At 41.4% G+C, this 21,233-nt stretch overlaps 1 protein-coding gene across 10 annotated transcripts in view; it reads left to right on the top strand.

Annotated features, from left to right (window-relative positions):
- Nucleotides 1-10,337: 10,337 nt before the first annotated feature.
- RALGAPB (Ral GTPase activating protein non-catalytic subunit beta) overlaps nucleotides 10,338-21,233 on the top strand; it is an 83,532-nt gene continuing 72,636 nt past the window's right edge. For 4 of the 10 annotated variants that reach the window (XM_041732711.1, XM_041732707.1, XM_041732706.1 and 1 more), the window contains exon 1: nucleotides 10,338-10,638. The gene's annotated coding sequence lies outside the window, so the exon portion shown is untranslated. Of the gene's footprint in view, nucleotides 10,639-11,134; nucleotides 11,281-14,455; nucleotides 14,561-21,233 lie in introns of all 10 variants that reach the window. The other 6 variants (XM_041732710.1, XM_041732709.1, XM_041732708.1 and 3 more) reach the window with 3 other exon arrangements.

The raw sequence follows: 21,233 nt of genomic DNA, 5'->3' as shown, positions 1-21,233 counted from the left end.
GCATTTTCATGGTGTCCCTTAATCACTCTGGGGCATTGAGCATGTTCTTTTGCCTCCTTGCGCCTCAGTTTCTGGCTCTGTAATTTGACCATCAGCACCTATCCCCAACAGTAAGGATGAAATAGGGTGATGCATGTTAAATGCTTAACACAATACCTGCCTCATACTGTGTGCTCAATAAATGTCAGCCGTTTTTATTGGATGAGCACATCTAGCTTATTGATGGTTAACAGGAAAACAGATATGTCATTATGACAGACTCATCTGTTAATATGACACCACCAACACTTTCTTCTCTGCTAACTTGCAGATATCCTAGTAGGACTGGTGTTAATCATCACCACAACTGATTGAACTTTGATTAAATGCCACGTACTGTACTAAGTAAGCCTATAGATATAATTACCTCATTCCATCTTCACAACAACCCAGTGAGGTAGATTTCATTATCTTCATTTTATAAATGAGGAAACCAAGGCTCAGAGAAACGAAGGGACCTGTCTTCTAATGAGCGGCTCAGCTGGTTTTCCATTGCCTGCTGTATTAAGTAGTGAAAAATGTTGCAGGCTGATTTCATAAATAGCATGAGCATATCAGGTTGTCAGATGCTTGTTTGTGCTGGAAAACGAGAAATTTAGGGTATGTTACTATTCTATCCCATCTGTTTCACATTGCCCACTTACCAGTCTTCTAAAATATTCCCCATCCGAATTGACAGTCTTTGGGATTGAATTTGCGAATCTGACATGTACAGAAACAATAGGCATGTTTCAGCCAACCCCAAAATATCAACTGTTGTTGATCTTTACTATTGCTGCTTTTTTTTAATATTAGAGACCTTACATTTACCACCACTGTGCCATTTCTGTAGAGAACAGAGCACCAGAAGAATGAAGTTTCACTTGTCCATTCAAAAAATTATTTGTCAGGCACTGTGCTAAGAATAGAGATACAGTGATGAAAAAGAAAGTTTCTGCCTTCAAGAGGATCACACACAAGTACATATGATAGTAAGTTTTATAAATCCACACCCCACATGTCTATGAACAGTCACCGTGTGCTGAGTCTTGCTGTAAGCTGGGCATACAGCTTCGACCAAAGCAGAGGAGGGTCTCATGGAGCTTATGGTCTAGAATAGCACCATCCAATAGAAACATAATGCCACCCACAAAGGTAATTTAAAGTTTTCCTAGTAGCCACTTAAATAAAAAGAGGATGACATTTTAATAATATATTTTATTTAACCCACTATATCAGAAAATATTGTCATTTCAATATATAACCAAAATTACTGATGAGATATTTTACACTTTTCCCCCAACTAAGTCTTTGAAATCTGGTGTATATCTTATGCTTAGAGTACATCTAGGTTTAGATGAAAGCACATTTCGAATGTTCAAAACCACATATGGCAGGTGGCTACCTTACTGGAGAGCAAAGATCCAGGTGGTGAGGGGTTCAAGGCTAATTCCATGCAAGAAGAGTGTTGTGAGGGCAACTCCTTAACAGGAAGGCTGCTGCATTTTGAAGAGTCTTAAAGAAGCTGCTCTCACCTAGTTCCCCCGTTCTCTAGTATCTCTCTTGGGGATCCTACATCCTGGCAGAGTAAGGCCGAGTATATATTTCTGTATGCCTAGTGGAGTCCTCGCATCATAATCCAGAGCCTTCCATAGTGCTTCTCTAGCACAAGCCCCAACTCCTGGGTTAAGCTGAGTGTGTCCAGAGGTTGTTCATACTTACTACTTGTTTACTGAGCACCTACTAAGCATCAGCTTCTGCATTAAGCAATGGGAACACACACCGGTAAACATAGGCAGTTGTAAGCTCACAGCCCTTTCGTGATAAATGAGTAACCCACAAAAGAAGAAATCATCACAGACTATAACAAATGAGGACAAATGAAAGTTGCTGTGGAACTAAATGGGGACACCTGAGATCTTGGGAGGCATTCAAAGAAGGTCTCCCCAAGCAAGTGGAGTTAACTGAGCAACAGAGGAGTGGTTCATGCACACAAGCAGTGTGGGGGATCTAGGGGGGAGCTGGAGGAGGGCCAGCGTGGATGGCATGCAGCGCTGAGGACCAAGCGTGGAGTAAGTGTAAGAGTGCTAGCTTCATGCCACACGCACCTAGTTCAACCTATTGGGGTGACTTGGGTGACAAGAGTCACCCTCTCTGGGCCTCGTTATCTCCCTTAAAGGGATGCAGTGAAGACTTATGAATACAGCTGATACAGCAGATACCCTGATTCATTATTAAACTATTGACCTCCGCTATTCATTGATGGTTCTTCTGCACCATATAAAGAGGATGGCCAAGTTTTTTATTTGTTTCCTTGTCTTAGGGACATTGGGGCTGAATGCTCCAAGGTAGTTTTTAGAGTAGTAGAGACAGACACTTCCCTTTATTTTCCCCCTTACTTTATTTTTACTAGAAGATTTGAATGACACAAGTAACAGACTTGAGTTTTAAAAATAAATCTTTTCTTTTGGAATAATTTTAGAGTTATGGAAAAGTAAAAAACCTAATACAGAGACTTCCTGTATGCCCTTCACCCCACTGCCCCTAAGAAGCACATGGCTATTATGTAGCCGGAGTATATTTGACACAATAAAGAAATTAATATTGGCACATTACCATTTACTGAACTCGAGACTCAGTTTGGATTTCACCAACTTCCCCTGTAACACCCATTTTCTGTGCCAGAATCCAATCCAGAACACCATGTTACATTTTGTCATGGTGTATCCTCATCTTCTCCAAGCTGAAACAGATTCTCAGGTCTTTCCTTGTTTTTCTAGACCTTGACAGTTCTGGAGAATGTTAGTATTTTGTAGAGTATCCCTCAATTTGCATTTCTTTCCTGTTTTCTCATGACTAGAATGGGGTTATGGGTTTGGGTAAAGAATATCAGAGATAAAGTTCCCCTCTCATCACATGTCAGGGGCACATGATATCAACATGAGTTATCACTAGTGATGTTAACCTTGATCATTTGCCTAAGGAGCGACTGCCAGACTTCGTTGTAAAGGTACTGTTTCTCCTTTTTCAGATCCTGGTCTTTGGAATATAAACTTGATTTTTTAAAAAAGATTTTATTTATTTATTCATAGACACAGAGAGAGAGGGGCAGAGACACAGACAGAGGGAGAAGCAGGCTCCACGCAGGGAGCCCAATGTGGGACTCGATCCTGGGTCTCCAGGATCACACCCCAGGCTGCAGGCGGCGCCAAACCACTGTGCCACCGGGGCTGCCCCTAAACTTGATTTTAATACATATTTTAGGAAACATGTTTAGAAATCTTTGCCCAAAGGTGAGAGAGTATATATTTTCCTCAAGCACATTTGGAGCATTTCTAAATATTGACCACGTTGTATGCTGCAGAGCAAATTTCACATACCAATGCATCAGTATCATATGGACTACAATATGTAAAGACATAAAACTAAAACAAGCTTTTGAGAATACTCAGACTTGAATGAAATGAAAATGCTATATATCAAAACTTGTGGAATGCAGCTAAAATAGTACACAAGGAGTTTATAATCTCGAATAATTTCTTTGGGATTTTCTACCAGTAAGGGAGCATGTGATCCATCACACAGGAGACTTACCTGTTTTGACTCTTGTAGACAGGAATTAAGAGGGTTCAGAACTCCCCAGTGTTCTGGTCTTTGGCACTCCTTCAGAGCTGTGAGGGAACCAACTTTATTAGGGGGGTGGTTAAGGGTCAGGATGGATTCTTTGAACTCCCTCGAAATGGGCTCACCAAGGGCCACTCTTCACCAAAGAAGGATGTGCTAGGAAAACCTGTCCTCCTTTTCTTTCCATTTCCTATAGTATTGGCTCAGCCAAGCATCTCCAGCATCTCTGCTTCTCAACAATAAACTATGATGTGAATGGCTCCTGTGAATTGTACAGTGCATGACTATATGTGGTTGTCCTGCCTACGCTCGGTGGAAGATGGATGGGGATGTGCCCTGGGATAAACCCAGCATAAGTATCTCATCATATGCAAAAACAAAACAAAACAAAACAAAACAAAAACAAACAAACAAAAACCAAACCAAACCAAAACAAAATGTGACTGAGTGTGAAATCAGAAGTCCACATACAGAGAGAGGCAGAGATGCAAGACAGGGAATTTGGTGGAATCCCAGTCCCTGGTGTTTGTTGTGTTGGCCCAGCTTGACCTCTGCCCTCCCCCTCAGCTGATTCTGTAAGTTTCCCAAAAACTATTTCTTTTGGAAGCATACGTCAGGTTTCTGTCACCAATGCATCCTGGAGAAAAGTCCATTTTTTTCCTTAACTTGCCCCCCAAAGGCCAGTTATCAAGGTATTCCATGGAAGGCTTGCATGAGGCACTCTGGGCATTTTGCTTATCCAGGCTGACTTTCCCCTATATGACACTTGCCCGCCTAACCAGATTCCAGCAAATAGGCAGCATGTCAAGTTTTCAAAATAAACAAATTGTGATGGCTCTTGCTCACAGCTTTCAGACACAACAGTCCAGTCTCAGTGGCTCACCCTTATTTGGTCACAAAATTTATTTCCTGGTCTTAAAAATAAAAGAGGAGGCATACTCCCTCCAAGCAGGAAGGAGTATATGTATAATTTGGGCCTTTTGACGGGAGGGGATGTTCTGGGGCACAAGCAGCTACTCCAGTGAGGCCCAGGTTGGCAATTAAGATTGCCTTGAAAATGATGCTCTCAAGAGTGAGAAGAGGAGGAATTGAGCCCAGGGACTTGAGGGGGCTACTAGGGGAGGGGGGCCAAGGCAGGCCTAATATGTGCAAGGCCTTGAGCAAATTTTTTTGCATAGCTCCTGTCTATATAAGCAAGTATCTTAAAGATACTTGCTTAAAGATATATCACAGGGGCACCTGGGTAGCTCAGTCAGTTAAGCGTCTGCCTTCAGCTCAGGTCATGATCCCCAGGTCCTGGGATTGAGCCCTGAATCAAGCTCCCTGCTCAGCGGGGAGCCTGCTTCTCCCTCTGCCTCTACCTGCCACTCCCCCTGCTTGTACTCTCTCTCTGTCAAATAAATAAAATCTTAAGAAAAGATATTTTATAAAATTCATGGGCCCACGTGGAATATAATGATTCATTGGTGGTGATTTAGAATAATGGGTAGGGAGGAGGTGTTGGGACTGTATTTATTGTCCTATCAGGGCACATGAAGATTCTTGGTAGTATCCAGGCACCATCTCTTCCAGTTCAAGTCCAAGAACCATCCCTTCCTATATCTTTTTTACGGTAAAATGTGCCATTATTGCTTAATTTCATATTTCCCACTGCCAGAAAATGTATGCTATTTGAAACCTGTTAGCACTGAAGCAATATGACCTAACTTTGTAGTCTTCTAATACATTTATTTAATGCTTGGTATATTATTACCCATGACACTACATCATCCATGAGTGGTGGTCTCCATCTACTGGCTTCCAAGGACTCAGAGATTTTTACTGTGCCTCATTGATGAGAACTACAAATACAAATCTTACCTGGAATCTGTAGGAAAATGTGAATGATAATTTATTTTCTGGTCATGTTAAATTTACCTTTTGGAATATTGTTTCATAAACATGAATGACGCATATTCCAGTCATGTCTTGAGCTCCTTAAGCAATAGTCACTGTGTTCCTACAATGTGATTGCTTTCAGTGCTGGCCACACTCCCCTTCCATCACCACCAGCAGGGAGCACAGGGAAGGGTTCTGCAAGAAGAGCAATCCCATTCATACAAGCTACATCCACCCTTGTCTACATGGCTTAAAGCGATGAGAACACATACCATCACGTCCATCACAGGCAAGAAAGTACATTAATGGGAACACCATACTGCTATTGCAGAGCAGAAATTCAAGAGTTATCAGAGGAGAAGGGCACAGCAATTCGTGCCAAAGGGGGTGAGGTGACCACCCTGGGGGCCAGCTGAGGAAGGGACTGTAGAGTACACAGAGTACAGAATCCCTGCTGCCACCTGCCCTATAGTCCTGGCTGCAGTAGGTCAGGGAAGTATCATGATCTGAACACAGAGGTGTGAACCTACATTTGGGCCCACATCATGCAACTCAAGCCCAAGCATCTACAGTGCACTGTTGGTAGCTCAGAGTCCTAAATTCACCGTGGCTTCAGTGTGAGTGAAAATCACCAAAATCAGCATGCCAACACTATTTTGGCAGCCTAATCTCATACAAGCTGGTGAAAGAAATTCTGCACCAGCCAGCAAGAGTGAGTTCCTTGCCAGGCTGTCCTCCTGGAACCAGAACTGGTCATGAGATTCTAGGATGATTCCATATATGTAAGTCCTGGAGCTCTTCAAGGTGTCTGGTCAACCTTACAAACAAGTGATTGGGGGGGGGGGGGCGAGGCATGGTGGTAAGACAGAAGCTGAAGGGCTCTTCAAAGAGAAGAAATAAAGAATGAGATGCACAGGGAATGGACTTGGACTTGGGGTGCATCACCCTGCCTGGATGGCACTTCTGGCTCTGGCTAGTCTCATCCACTGGAGTGAGGTTTAGAAAACTTCAAGGTTGAAATTTCTAGCTAACAGGCTCCATATGGGGCCTGGTCTGATTTGAGGCACCATACCAAGGTCTCAGTGTTGACCTTGGAGGGACACTTGGAAAAGTTTAAGGAAAACTGATCTTATTTAGTGCACTTCAGTGCAGCACTCCTCGAGGCAAATGGTCTGGGGCAGGGAACCTCTTACGTAGGTCTAATGATGGTAGTACCACTGGCCACTGGATATTACTCATTAAAACTTAACAGTAGAGCAAGAAAGTGGATTAGATGCCAAGCCAATGAATTTTCCATCCACCACCCCCACATCCACCTAACAAATGTTTACTGAGTACCTACACTGTGCCAGTACCATATTAAGTTCAAGAGAAATAGGTTTTCCCAACCATTATCTACCCCAAACTAGTTCTGTATATCTACCCCAAACTAGTTCTGTATATTTTGAAATAGAAAGAAAAGAAAAAAAAATTGGCTACAGATGACATACCTCTCCTACCTCTTTTAACAACTTTTCTCAATTATGGCTCTTGAAAGTGTTTTAATTACTATGAATGCATACAATATACCCCCAAACTTAGTGGTTTAAAACAATAAAAATACTTATTTTGCTCATAATCTGCTCTTTTGGCTGGGCTCAAAAGGAGTACGTTGTCTCTGCTCTGCTTGGTATCAGGTAGGTTGGCATGAAGTCTGTGGACTGGAATCATCTGAAGGCTTCCTTGCTCACATATCTGGCCACTTAATGCTGCCAGCTGAAACATTAGCTCATGCTCTCTGAGGGAAAACCTCCGCATGGTCTCTTCATATGGCCTGGGCTTCCTCCCAACATGGTGACTGGGTTCCAGGATGAATATTGCAAAAGGCGGTAAGCTAAGTGGAAGCTGTATCCTCTTTATGACCTAGTCCCAGAAGCTACATAGTATTCCTTCTGCCACATTGGCCAGGACAGTCACAACCAGACTCAAGGGGAGGGAGCATGGATCCCCTTTGCCAGTGAGAAAAATGTTTGTTACATTGTAAGACCTGTAGGATGGGTTTTGTGTATATTTGTGTATATGTATATGTGTGTATGTGTATCTATCTATCTATGTGATCAACTTTGGGGGAAAAAGTCTGCCAAAAAAGGTTAATATAATTCCAGTTTTCCTTTTTCGAATGCAATACCTTTTAATACACAGCAAATGAGTACATAATACAAGGTGATATTTTGACATAACACTTTCAGATAAAGACACTCCCCAAATTTAATCTTCTCTTCTAGTTAGAAATTATGATGTGGAACATGTTCGAATTAGGCACTGTATTTGGAGAAACCATAAGGTTTCCCTCTGTATGGCATTTCATGTTTCCTCAGTCTATTTTGTGTGCACACTTTCCTCACATGTTCAAGGTGTCATGTTTAGTCCTCTCCCTCCCTCGAGTGTTTGTGTGTGTGTGTGTGTGTGTGTGTGTGTGTGTGTGTGTGTGTGCAGGTTATAACTTTATCCTCATGCTAGTTTAAGAGAAGCCTTCAAAAATTTTTAAAAAATGGTAAAGAAAAAGGTGCAGAAATGTATTACCTTTTAAGAATGACTCTTGGGTCACCTGGTTGACTCAGTCAGTAGAGCCTCCAACTCTTGATCTCAGGATCATAAGTGCAAGCCCCACATTGGGTATGGAGCCTACTTAAAAAATAAAGAATGAAAAAAAAAATAAAGAATGACTCTCTTGCATCTTTTCTCCACCAACTCCCACTGAATGTTAAATCTTATCTTCCTGACCAGTACAATAGTCCTTACGCTTTGGATTTTATGTAAAAGCCATGCTCTTCACTTAAAATTATTTGTTGCTTATATAATTGTTGTTTCCTTTATTCCATAGATATATTTTTTCTGTAAAAATACTTAGGTGTCTTGGGTTGGAATTGAACATGTTTTTTGTTTTGTTTTCCCATTAAAATTAAAGGAAATATATTCTCTCATTTAACAGCTTTCTTTCTTTCTTTCTTTCTTTCTTTCTTTCTTTCTTCTTTCTTTCTTTCTTTCTTTCTTTCTTTCTTTCTTTCTTTCTTTCTTTCTTTCTTTCTTTTTTCATTTATCAGCTTTCACTTAGAGTCAGAATTTTTAGGAATGAATTGAAGTCACCAGGTGGGAGACAGACATATTTTCATTATCTTCCCAGGAGCTTTCAGACAGCTTCCTAGTCCTGTGTCTATCACTTTCCCAATTCCCATGATCTGTTCCAATTTGTCACCCTCATTATCAGCCCCTTACCAGTCTAAAGCATTATAGGTATTCAGTATTTATTATATTAGAAATGAGTCTGGTTGAAAGTAACATATAAAGAAAAGAAAGTAAGTAACACATAACTCAACAAACTGTGTTCTAAATAAGATTTTCCCCCCTCTCATAAAACAGGAAGGCAGCTCAAGGTTTGTGCAGCTGCTTGAGTATGTCCTAAAGAATCAGGTTTGTCTTTCTGTTCCACTTTCCTTAGCACAGTCCTCCTCATGGTCTCAAGATGACTGTGGCACCTCCAGGTATTGTGCCTGAATTCCATAAATGAAGAAAGAGAATGGGAAGTAAAGGTCTCCAAAAGCTTCCCTTTTATTCCAGAAGGGAGGCTCTCCCTTAGGACTTCTGCCTATATCTTATTGGCCAGAACTTCATTTGGTTGCTACTCCTAGCTGTAAGGGAGGTTGGAAACTATATACTTTGCTTTTTAGTCTCTAGTTCTGAAAGGCAAGGGATAAGTGGTTGGAATAGATATTGAATGAACCTCTTATAGTGTTTGTCGCACTTTAATTGATATGCATGGCTTTGATCCACAAAGTGTCCTGGTTATACAGCCCCATTCCTGTCCTGGAACATCCTTTTTTTTTTTTTTTTTTAAGTTTTTAAAAATTTATTTATTCATTCATGAGAGACACAGACATAGGCAGAGGAAGAGGCAGGCTCCTTGCCCGGAGCCAGTTGGGGGCTTAATCCCAGGACCCCAGAATCAGGCCCCAGCCGAAGACAGACGCTCAACCACTGAGCCATTCAGGCGCTCCTGTTCTGGAACATTCTTGCCCCTTGTTCCTCTTCTCTCTAGCAACTCTCCTGGGGTGGGGCGAGGTCTTGAGATACTCTTCTCTATCCTTTTTATGAGAAAATCAGTTCGCATGTCTAGTCTACCTGAAGATAAGGAGTCAGCGTTTTCTCTGCTCTCTTCGGCTTTTTTCGGACAACTATACCTTCAGCACTACCCAACACCCTGATCCCGTCTTCTCTGAATATCAAGGACAGTCTCAAAGCCATGGCCTCCCTCCTCTTTTATGGCAAACCGGTATCTCCTGCTATTATTATTATTATTATTAATTATTAATGTCTTCTCAGTTCCTTAACCAGAGGCTCCGAATTTGATCTCTGATTCATCTTTGTAATCTGCTCCTGGCCTCGAATCGAGTATTTCTTATAGTTGATACGACGCCCAGGTAATCATGGGGTGGTTAAGTAAAGGGCAACATTTCAAAGAAAAGGGTGCTCTGTAATGGTGGGAATGTGAGAAACTCCCAGAACGTGGAGCCAGAATCTTGCCGAGAAGCCCTCTACTGCGTCCGCACGGGAAACACGCGGAGTCTGGGTTGATTCACGCGGACACAGGTGGAACACCCCCGGGGCTGTATGGAGACGAGGCAGGCGCATCCCGCACTTCGGCCCCTCCCACTCCACTTGATCCGGAAAGGAAGGAGGGACTATGCCCCGCGCGGCCACCTGGGAAAGCTGCGCACGCGCAGCTTCCGGCGCCGTGTCTCGGGAGTTATTTGACGCCGCGGCTTCGGACCCGCAGAAGTCTCTGATCAGGCGCGACGCGCACGCGCCGTGGTCCCCTCGGTTCGGGGAGTTATTTGACGCTGCCGCCCCTGGCAGTCGGAAGTTGCCGGAGCAGAGCCCAGCCGGCCGGCCCGACCGGCCTTCGTCGTCCCCGGGCGCCCTCGGAGAGTCGCTGACGGGTGGACGGACCGACCGCCTGAGGACAGCCGGCCGGGGCAGCAAGAGCGCCGGCACTATGGCGCGGGTGGCGTGAGGCGGAAGGCCGAGCGCGGCCGGCGGCGGCGCCCGCCCCAGCGATGCGGGCCCCGCCCGTCGCCTCAGGTAAGCGGGCGGCCCTCCCCTCTCCTCCCCTCCGGGCGGTCCCGCGGCGGCCCAATCTGTGCGTCCGGCCCGGGCGCCGCAAGGGCCCTGCTCTCGGGAGCGCGTCCCTGCCTTCGTCGGGGGGCCCCGCGGGGTCCGGCGGAGCCTGGCCCTGACTCCGCGGGGCGGGGGGCGGGGGGGGTCGGCGGCTTCTGCCCGGGCGGGTGCGACCCGGTCTGACCCTTCGGAGCTACCCCGGCGGGGCGATGCGCCCTCCCGGCCACCCGGGGGAGGGGGCGGGTCTGGAGCGGAGCTAGACAACTCCGGCGAGGAATTTGGTCCAGCAGAAGGGTTTGCTTGAGTTGCCGCCGCCCTGGGGGGACGCTGCTGCCCGCGGCACAGTGACAGTCGGACGAGGAAGAGTAATAAGCACCATAAACAGCCGGTCCTCGTTCAGCGCTCGCTGTGCGCCGGGCGTCGTGCCAGGCCCTTACGTCCACCACGTCTAACTTCACAGCAAGCCTGTAAGGTAGGATCGTTATCCCCATTTCATTGACGAGGCAGCCGAGGCTCCGAAGGATTTCGTGGCTTGCTTGCCCAAGGTCACGTAGCTGGTAATTTGGACCCAGGCGGCCTGACTCCGAGATTCAAGTTCTTAATGAGGTCAGCGGCGCTCCCAACTTTGCTGCACGTTAGTCGGGGTGGGGGGTGGGGGCAGCTTTTAAAGATTCCCGAAGCTTGGGTAGCACATCCAGACGGATTCAGCCCGAGTGTTTGGGTGGGGGGGAGTGGGGGCAGACAGACTCCGTGTCTCTTAGGGAGCCCCGTGCGGTTCCAGGGTGTAGCAAACTTTGGGAACTGCTGAGACCTCAGAAGACGTTTCAGCGTGTCTCCGGTTTAAATGTCTCGGGGAATTCATCTGGGAGCCCGTTAAAAATGCAGATGCCACTCGCCGAGATCGAGATCGTCTGTCTCTGAGGTTTAGGCGTTAGTGACGACTCCACCTTGGGAAAGCCACTTGGGGATGGAAAGTAACTTTCCCGCAGGATTTCTGAGTTGCTGTGTACACGGTATACGTCTCACGCAAAACTGTTAGTTCTCAGTTTTCCTGGATTCACGATACTCATGGGGCTAGTGTCTTGGACTTCTGGGTCATCTCTGCGTATGCTGTTTTTCTGCCTGTGCTGTTCTCCAGCTCTGTCCCCGTTCCACCCGTATGCATACACTTTTGCCCTTTCTCACACAGGTGCATAGAGCTTTTTCTTCAGTCTCTGGCTGCCTAACTCCCAACATGCCCTTCGGGATGCCTCTGTCTGTGACACCCCACCTCCTTGGTCATTCTTGTGTGCTCTTTAGCATTATCAGGATGGAATATGCCAGTTCTTCTTCTGTGTTGCATTTAGGTCTTCTCTACTAGATTATGAGTAACTCAAACTGTGTTTTCTTTATCTCTGTTCTTCCCAGTGTTTTGATAAAGACGCACACAGGTCTTACTGATTGGCATATTTGAGTCCCTTCTATGTCATAGATTTCATGCTACAAACAGATTCTTCTCTATTTCCATTTTTGCAAAAGGCAGTTCTTAGCCTATAGAGTTTTTTTCTTTTTGCTTAGAAACGCTCTAGTTAGATTCATTAATTTATCCATCCAGCAGTTGGACAGACACTGAGTTCTTACATTGGCAGGGCACTATGTAGGATTATATGTAAATAACATTGGTTGATTTTTTTTTTTTATATCTGATTTTATTGTAATCAGATAGGGTCAGTTCTGTGGTAGAAACCTTTAATTACCCTTAGGCCTTTGCATATGGTCCCCACCTCATTGTCCAAAATAGTGTTTAGTTGTCATTTACTAAATGTTACTGTCTTGTTGGTACTTAGTAAATGCTAGTAGATGGAATTGGCTGTTAGTTCATCCTGTTCACTAGGAGAGATGACATAGGTAGTATTTAAGGAAAATTAAAACTTTGATGTCAGAAGATTTGACAAACTTAATATAATTTATTATAGAGTGCCTGAACTGCTATTGTCCAGAATATTTACAGATTTTAAAGAAAGGCAGGCCAGTAATTCAGATTGTATTTGTTCTTAGCTGGTCTTCAAACCATGTAAAGTTTATAAAAGGGAATGAGTGAATATGTGTGTGAAGGTCATTATAAAGAGGTTTGGGGACAATGAAGGTTTTTTTTATAGCCGTTAAATATGGTGAAGTGTGGACTGAATAAAAATATATATGTTTTATATAATGACATTCTTTATAGGATAAGGATTGTTACAGAAAGATTCTCTTGGTTCAACTTTGTACTATTCTGTCAATTTTTAGGCTAAGGCTAATAGAGAAACTGATGGGATAATTCTTGTTAAATTCAGATACTCAAGAAACTTGCCCTTGTTTCTCTCTAATCAGATATGGACAGAGTATCCAGTTCTGGCCTCAGCACATGGAAGAAACTAAATCTTCAAGCCTGAGGCTTTACCCTGTAGTTGATATCCTAAGTAAAGGTGAAAAATTCCACATGCTCAGTTAAAGACCAAAAGTGACTCCAATCAAGATAGCCTGAGCCGTAGAAATGGATTCTGTTTAATTTGAGATACTCATCAGTGTTAGCAGATGTGTTCTCTGACATGTATAAAGACCTTTTGGATAGAATACATGACTTCCTTTGTTACAAGATGATTAAAGTTTTAGAGTTAAAGTACATGGAGTTTAATTCTAAGTTTTTAGAGGTGAAGAAAGTAGATAATTTTCCCAAGACTACATGGTTGGGTTCTAGCACATCAAGAACTAGAAAGCAGATTCCTTCCTGCACATACAGAATTTTCTTCCACCCCTATCCCCCATGTGAGAGGATGTCTTGTTTGTTATTTGTGTGTGTGTGTGTGTGTGTGTGTGTGTGTGTGTGTGTTTTGGGGTGGGGGAAGTGACAGAGTAGTCTGCTATGTTTGAGATACTCAATTAGATGTATAATGTGAATGCTTGGTGTGTGATAGGTGCTTTGCTGTGTATATCAAGGATACCAGGATAAGGAAGACATAGCCTCTGTCCTCAAGGAGTCTATAGTCAGAGTGGAAATAAAAATAAAAATGTAGTATCTCAGGCAGCTCTGTTGAGTTGAATTTTCTGCAGTGATAGAGCTGTTCTATACCTGGACTTTCCAAGATGGTAGCCACTAGCCACATGTGACTGCAGAGCACTAGAAATGTGACTAGTGTGTAAATGAGGAACTGAATTTGTAATTTAAATATGATTACATTTGGATATGGCTATGAGTATGGTATTGGACAGAGCAGGTCTGAGGCATGAAAGATGGGAAGTGTGGTGGTGCTGGTTGGGGGCAGGCAGGGTATTCATAGTACTCATACTTTTATTTTTTATTTTTTTTAACAGCAAAAACAACCTGTTTACACTTTTAGGGAGGAATACAGGCACAACCTGTCTTTCTTTCTTGTGATTCAGGTGTTATCAAACACCTGATCCCCAACAGAATCTGGTATATAGGTGAATACATACCTTTCTGATGAAACTTGATTGATAATTGCCTTGTAGGGTCAATGGGACTACAACAGAAATGTGAACTACAATCCTTTTGTCTTTGTCATAAAGTTGAATGGGCGACCTTGAGAGCAATGTATGCCTTAAAATCCAGTGTGGTTCATTTATTTACTCAGTGTTTTGGCACCCTGTGCCCTATTTTTCCTAAGAGAAGCAAGGCATGCCTGATAATGTGTACCTTGCCTTTGTACATCTTAAAATATGTTGACTTAATGTTGCTTTATTTGATCCTTCCCCCAAGTTACTTTAGGTAGGTACTGCAGGTGTTCTCCCTGTTTTGCAGATGAGGAAACTATGACAAAGAAATGCCAAGTGACTTGTCCAAGGTCATAATGGTGAGGTATGGAGTCAGAACAAAAGGGAAGAGCATTGGACTTTGGAGCAAAAGGTAGAGTTTCTTGTCCCAGCTCTACTGTCACTTGATGTGACTCTGAGCAAGTTATAGCGTTTTTTGTGTTCTCACATAGTGTCTAGTACATTTGTTTTACTGAACTTTATAGGCTTGTTGTTGGAATAAAATGAAATAACATGTGGATACTCTTTCAAAATGATCAGTTTTATAAAGGTACATTGTTATCAAGTAAGATCTCTAGTAATTTTTCTCTTATTTGATGCTGGCTTCATAACTTATTACATCAGTTAATCATGTTGAATATTACAGTACTCTGGTACTGTCGTAGATTTTCTCTTGCCTTCCTTACTATGAAACCTTTCCTTGGACAGCCATTGTGTCCTGTTTATATCTGTGTACTTATACCTAGGATAATACCTGACACGTAGCAGGTTTTAATAAATGTTTTTCTTCATGAAATAACTGATGTCTTGATATACTTTATGAAGTTTTAAAAAATTATTTTCTGTAATTAGACTTGAAGCTTCTTGGGAACAGGGATCTTATTCACTGTTGTTATTCCCTGTGCTGGTGTATAGAAGGCATGTAATAAATATTGTTTGAGTCAGTTGATGTAATTAATGTCAGACTGTGGTCTCAGTGTGTCTACCGCTACCACTGTATCGATCATTTTGGTAATCTGTCGATTAAATCAAACCTTCATGTTACTTTGTGGTGGTACCTACACACCATAAGCTATTACCACCAGCACACAGTCACCTGATATAGAAACCTCTGGGGAGATTACCTAGAAAATGGACACATGTAGAGTTGGGAAGAAACTAAGTGATCTGCAGGAGAGCTCTGTCATATCATCTCCTTTCTCCAGTCATGTTTACTTCCGAAGCCCTGAGGTAGATAGAGACTTCTCTGCTTGTGGCTCAGGGTGATAGTTGACCAGGCATGCCTGCCTGCCTTCCTTCCTTCCTTCCTTCCTTCCTTCCTTCCTTCCTTCCTTCCCTCCCTCCCTCCCTTTAAGATTTTTATTTATTCACTCATGAGACACACACACACACACAGAGGGAGGCAGAGACATAGGCAGAGGCAGGCTCCCCGAGAGGAGCCCCATGCAGGACTCGATCCTAGCATCCCAGATCACACCCGGAGCCAAAAGCAGGCATCCCTGACCGGGCCTTTCTGGGAGGATACACAGGATCCTTAACCTAGCAGTCAGAGCCCTTAATCATCTAACTTCACTTACGTTTTCATTTCTCACTGCAATGCCCTGTCCTCTCTGCCTTGTTCCCATCCTTCCTTCCCTTCCCCTCTTCAGTATATTAGCCACACGGTAGTTTAATTTTCTGTTGTCCCTTCAGCCTGTCTTGGACACTTACACCAAATTCTAGTTCCTATTGTATTCTATGATAAAGTTAATATTATCTCATTCTCTGCCCCAGTTTTTGCTAAATTCATTATAAAGCTCCAATCCTAGCATTCATACTCTCAAAATTGGTCACTGTGTGTCTTTGAAATCTTATCCCTTCTACATACAGCTTTCTTTTCTGCTACTCTAGGTTTTTAGTTTCTGGTGCTGTCTTTTGCTACTTGAAACAAGCACCCTTCCTTTTATGTATTTTTCTTCTCTATTCACTTCTTTATACTCTCGCTCTTAATTTTCTTATTGCTGTTGAAATTGTAACCTTCCTTCAATACCCCATTTATTCTTCCCTGATCTTATCCCGTTGTTTTCCAGCTCAGCCCTTCTTTCAATCAAAAGTAATCTTTTGTCCTCTAATCTTCCACAATGCCTTGCCTATAGCTTACCATGATAGGTTTAGTTAACATCCATCATCTCCTATAGATAGAATAAAAAAAAAAATTCTCCTTGTAATGAGAACTCTTAGGATCTGCTTTCTTAACACTGTCCTGTATATCCTACAGCACTGTTAACTGTAGTCATCACGTTTGTACAGTACATCCCTAGTACTTATTTATCTTGTAACTGGAAGTTTCTACCTTTTGACCACCTTCCTCCAGTTTCCTCTCCTCAAAGCCCTCATCACTGGTAACCACAAATCTTGAACTCTCTTTTTATGATTTTGGTGGGTTTTTCATTTTTATTTATTTATTTAGATTCCACATATAAGTGAGATCATACAGTATTTGTCTTTGTCTGGCTTACTTCACCTAGCATAATGCCTTCAGGGTCCATCCATGTTGTTGCAAATGGTAGAATTTTCTTGTTTTGTTATAGCTGAATAATACTCCATTACACACACACACACACACACACACACACACCACAACTTCTTTATCATTCATCAGTGGACACTTAGGTTGTTTCCGTGTATTAACACTGCTTTGAACATGGGGGTGCAGATATCTTTTTGAATTAGCATTTTCATTTCCTTTGGATATATTCCCAGAAGTGGAATTGCTGGATCTTATGTTTTTTAATTTTTTGAGGAACCTCCGTACTGTTTTCTATAGTGGCTGTACCAGTTTACAATCCCACCAACAGTGTATAGGTCCTCTTTTCTCCACATCCATGCCAGCATTTATTATGTCTTTTTGATGATGGCCATTTTAACAGGCATGAGGTAGTATCTCTCTCTCTCTCTCTCTCTCTTTTTTTTTTTTTGTAGTATCTCATTTTGGTTTCAATTTGCATTTCCCTAAAGACTAATCATGTTGAGCACCTTTTCATGTACCTGTTGTCCATTCATACATATTCTTTGGAAAAATGTCTATTCAGATCCTTTGCTCATTTATAATTGGATTATTTGGGGGTTTTTTTGCTATTGAGTTGTATGAGTTCTTTATGTTTTGGATATTAACCCCTTAATAGATACACATTTTGCAAGTATTTTTTCCCATTCCATAGATTGTCTTTTTGCTTTGATGATGGTTTCTTTTGCCATGTAGAAGCTTCTCAGTTTGCTGTAGTTCCATTTATTTTTCATTTTGTTGCTTGTGCTTTAGGTATGATTTCCAAAAAATCCATTACCAAGACCCACATCAAGGAGCCTTTTTCCTATGTTTTCTTCTAGGATTTTCATGCCTTTCCTATGTTTTCTAGGAGTTTCATGTCTTAAAATCCATTTTGAGTTAATTTTTGTGAATGGTGTAGGGTAGGAGTTGTTTCACCTTTTTACATGTGAATATCCAGTTTTCTCAGCACCATTTATTGAAGACTTTTTTTTCTCATATTTTGGACATTTTGAAATAAGGGCTACATAAGTATATATATAGTTCTTGTGATTGTATTCCTGATAGCAGTGTGTAGTATTAGCAGCTAGATACCACCAGTGGCATAGCTTTTGGTGATGTGAGTTTTCTGAAATGGTCAACAGTTCCTTTTTTTTTTTTTTTTTTAACAGTTCTTACTATGGTAGGGTTCTAACCATAAAATGGTCCAATCTTTTTGCATTTTACATGATTAATTGCATTACTGGAAAATTCAGTACAAATTAAAATAGCACATTAAAAATTTGTATTTTTGTATAAAATGGAGTTAGATTTCTAGGCTCAGACAGTTAAGGACAGAATGATTTTCTGGCAGACATTTGATAGTCATGTGAAAAGTAGCATAATTGTTCATTGTGCAGGACTGTCTCCTGCATTGCAGGATGTCTAGATTTCCTGACCCTGCCCATAAATGCTAATAGCATGCCTCAGTCATTGTGTGAACCAGAAGTGCGTTCAATATTTCCAAAATGCCCTCTAGGAGGCAGTTTTTCCATATTGAAAACCATTGACCTAAATTCTTGAGTATGTCTTGTTGGCCTTACCTCCTAATCAGTATTGAGTTTTATCACTTGTTTTGCTAGTTTAATAGGTACAAAACAGTATCTTTGTTGCTTTGCTTTGTTTTTTTTTTTTTTAATTCATGTCTGTTTCCTGCTTATTTTCTCTTCATTGTTTTATTTAATTTGCCTGTAATTATAATGCACATCTTTGTCTTAATATTTTTGTCTATTTGTATTTTGTTAAAATTTAGCATATTTTTTCTGTTATATACATTTTAATAGTTTAGCTTTTTCACTGTATCCTTTCTATACTTTTCTACTTTACATGTTTCATTTTTTTACATTTTAATTATTTAAAAATACATTTAAAGAATTAAAATTTATTTCTTAAGAGTTTTTAAGAATCTTTTTTTTTAAGATTTATTTATTCATGAAAGACACAGAGAGAAAGAGAGGCAGAGACACAGGCAGAGGGAGAAGCAGGCTCCATGCAGGGAGCCCGATGTGGGACTCAATCCTGGGACTCCAGGATCACGAACTGAGCCAAAGGCAGATGCTTTAACTGCTAAGCCACCCAGGCGTCCCAGTTTTTAAGAATTTAAGAGCTATTAAGCCTGTTTTGATTGGTCTTTCATTGTGTGTGTGTGTGTGTGTGTGTGTGTTTAAATAATATGTCTTTCAGAATTGGGAGGGATGGCAGCTGTTTTTTAAAAATGTCTATTCCCAGGCCCCAATGCAGACCCATACAGAATTTCAGTGACAAGAACCTGGAAATATGCAGCACCCCACCCTCCCACTGCACTTGCCCTTCCATGATTCTTATGTGTACAGTGGAGTTTGAAAGCTAGCTCTCTTCTTGTTTGGCCTTAAAACATTGTTTTCCTCCAGTAGTGTGTTTTCTGGAATGCATGCCAAATATTTAAAGAATATTTGGAAGCCATATATTTTCTTTAAAAACCAATAGCATAAAACAAATGGACATTTTCCAATTTTATTTGTGTATGGCTTGCAAAATTTTAGACACACCTCAGATAAATAAAGGGAACTTTCTAGTATCTTCCTGTTTCCCACTGGTAAAACTTAACATTCTGAAACATTTATTTAGTATCTATTATGTGCTAGGAACTATTCAGAGATTGAGAAAGTGAGGTTTCTACCCAGAAAACGTTGATAGTCTTGTGATGAAGGTATCATTACATGGCTAACAAGTTAATGTGAGGCTTGGTATGACCAGCCTATAATAGGCACATGGAAAAAAAAAATAGGCACATGGAAAAGAGGTGATTTGAGATGTGTAGAAAAGCCTTACCAAAGGGAAGATATTTGTGCCGTTCCCTGAAGGAGTAGTAGTATTTCATAAGGTGGATCAAGGCTTGGCGTGGCAGTGCAATCAGTGGGAGTAGCTCGAGCAGTAACACAGGGTGGGAAAAACCTTGTTGGGTTTGAGTGATCATCAGTAGTTCTTTGTTGCCATAGCTAGGGGAAGGGGTCTGTGTGGGAAAGTGTCAGTAGGAGATGAGGCTGGGCAGGTGGACACTGAGCAATTTCAATTAGATTCCTGGCAAGATTTTGTCTATTTTTTTAATTGTATAAAATCAGCTTAAATTTTATATAGAAGAACACATATGTAATAATTTGGGCTGAGAAAAATTTTGAAGTAAAGTTTTGAAAAAGCTAGTAAAGTTTTGAAAAAGAATGGGGGAGTGGAAGGGGCTTCTTTCCAGGTATTAAAACATTTTGTAAAGCTACCGAATTTAAATCATTATGGCATTGGCATAGGAATAGATAAATAGTTGAATGGAACAGATTCATAAATAGATTCCTATATAAATGAGGATTTAGTGTATGACAAATTGGTGTTTCAATTTGATGAGAAAGGATGTATTTTTATTTTTTTTATTTTTTATTTTTATTTTTTTTAAATTTTTATTTATTTATGATAGTCACAGAGAGAGAGAGAGAGAGGCAGAGACACAGGCAGAGGGAGAAGCGGGCTCCATGCACCGGGAGCCCGACATGGGATTCGATCCCGGGTCTCCAGGATCGCGCCCTGGGCTAAAGGCAGGCGCCAAACCGCTGCGCCACCCAGGGATCCCGAAAGGATGTATTTTTAATAAATAATAATGGCACAGTTGACTGTACATTTACAAGAAAATAAATTGCACCTTTCCTATACCACTTACAGAAGTAATTTCCAGATAAATATAAAACTTAAGTGTGAAGAAATAAGCAATTGTCTTGCAGGAAATCTGGGAGATTACATGTATACCTTAGGGTTATGTTTCCACACTTTTGGACCTAGATTGATAATAAATGTATTTTACATTGTGACCCACCCAGAAATATGCATTTATGAAAACTGAAACAAGTTTCACAGAACATTGCTTACCTTTACTAAATGTGATTCCTTTGTTGTATATCTTATTGCATGTAATTAAAAACAAAAGTATTACCCATTACATTCATTTCATGACCAACAGTTTGAAAAACACTGATAGAGGAGATGGGAGGCACAAACCACCTAAGCCAGAACTAAAAGCTATAAAATATAAATATGAGATTAGAACAATGAAATTTCACTTCATACCTGTCACATGTTGAAGAAAGAAAAAGCAAGCAGTTCCTGGCAGGAGATAGGGAGTGAGAGGCATTCCTAATGTAGATGGAAGTTGTAACAGCTTTTTTGGGTAAGCAGTCTGACAGGACCTATTAACATTAAAAACAAATACCCTTTGATCCAATAGTTTCATTCTTGGGAACTTGTTCCATAGAAATTAAAAGGCTACTGTTTATATGAACAAGCATGTTTATTGCATCATTTCCTGGTGACAAAAAAAAATGGGAAATGAAGTAAATACACATCATCAGGAGACTGGCTGAATAAGTTATACCACACCCATGCCATGGAATGTTACACAGTCATTAAAAAGAATCTATTATTAGTTGGAAGGATGTTCATGAGGCATTGTTGAATGGAAAAA

The sequence above is a fragment of the Vulpes lagopus genome, chromosome 18 (genome assembly GCF_018345385.1).
Source record: "Vulpes lagopus strain Blue_001 chromosome 18, ASM1834538v1, whole genome shotgun sequence".
Classification (NCBI taxonomy): Eukaryota; Metazoa; Chordata; class Mammalia; order Carnivora; family Canidae; genus Vulpes; species Vulpes lagopus.
Note: the sequence above shows the minus strand (reverse complement) of the source record. Positions and strands in the feature narration are given on the sequence as shown.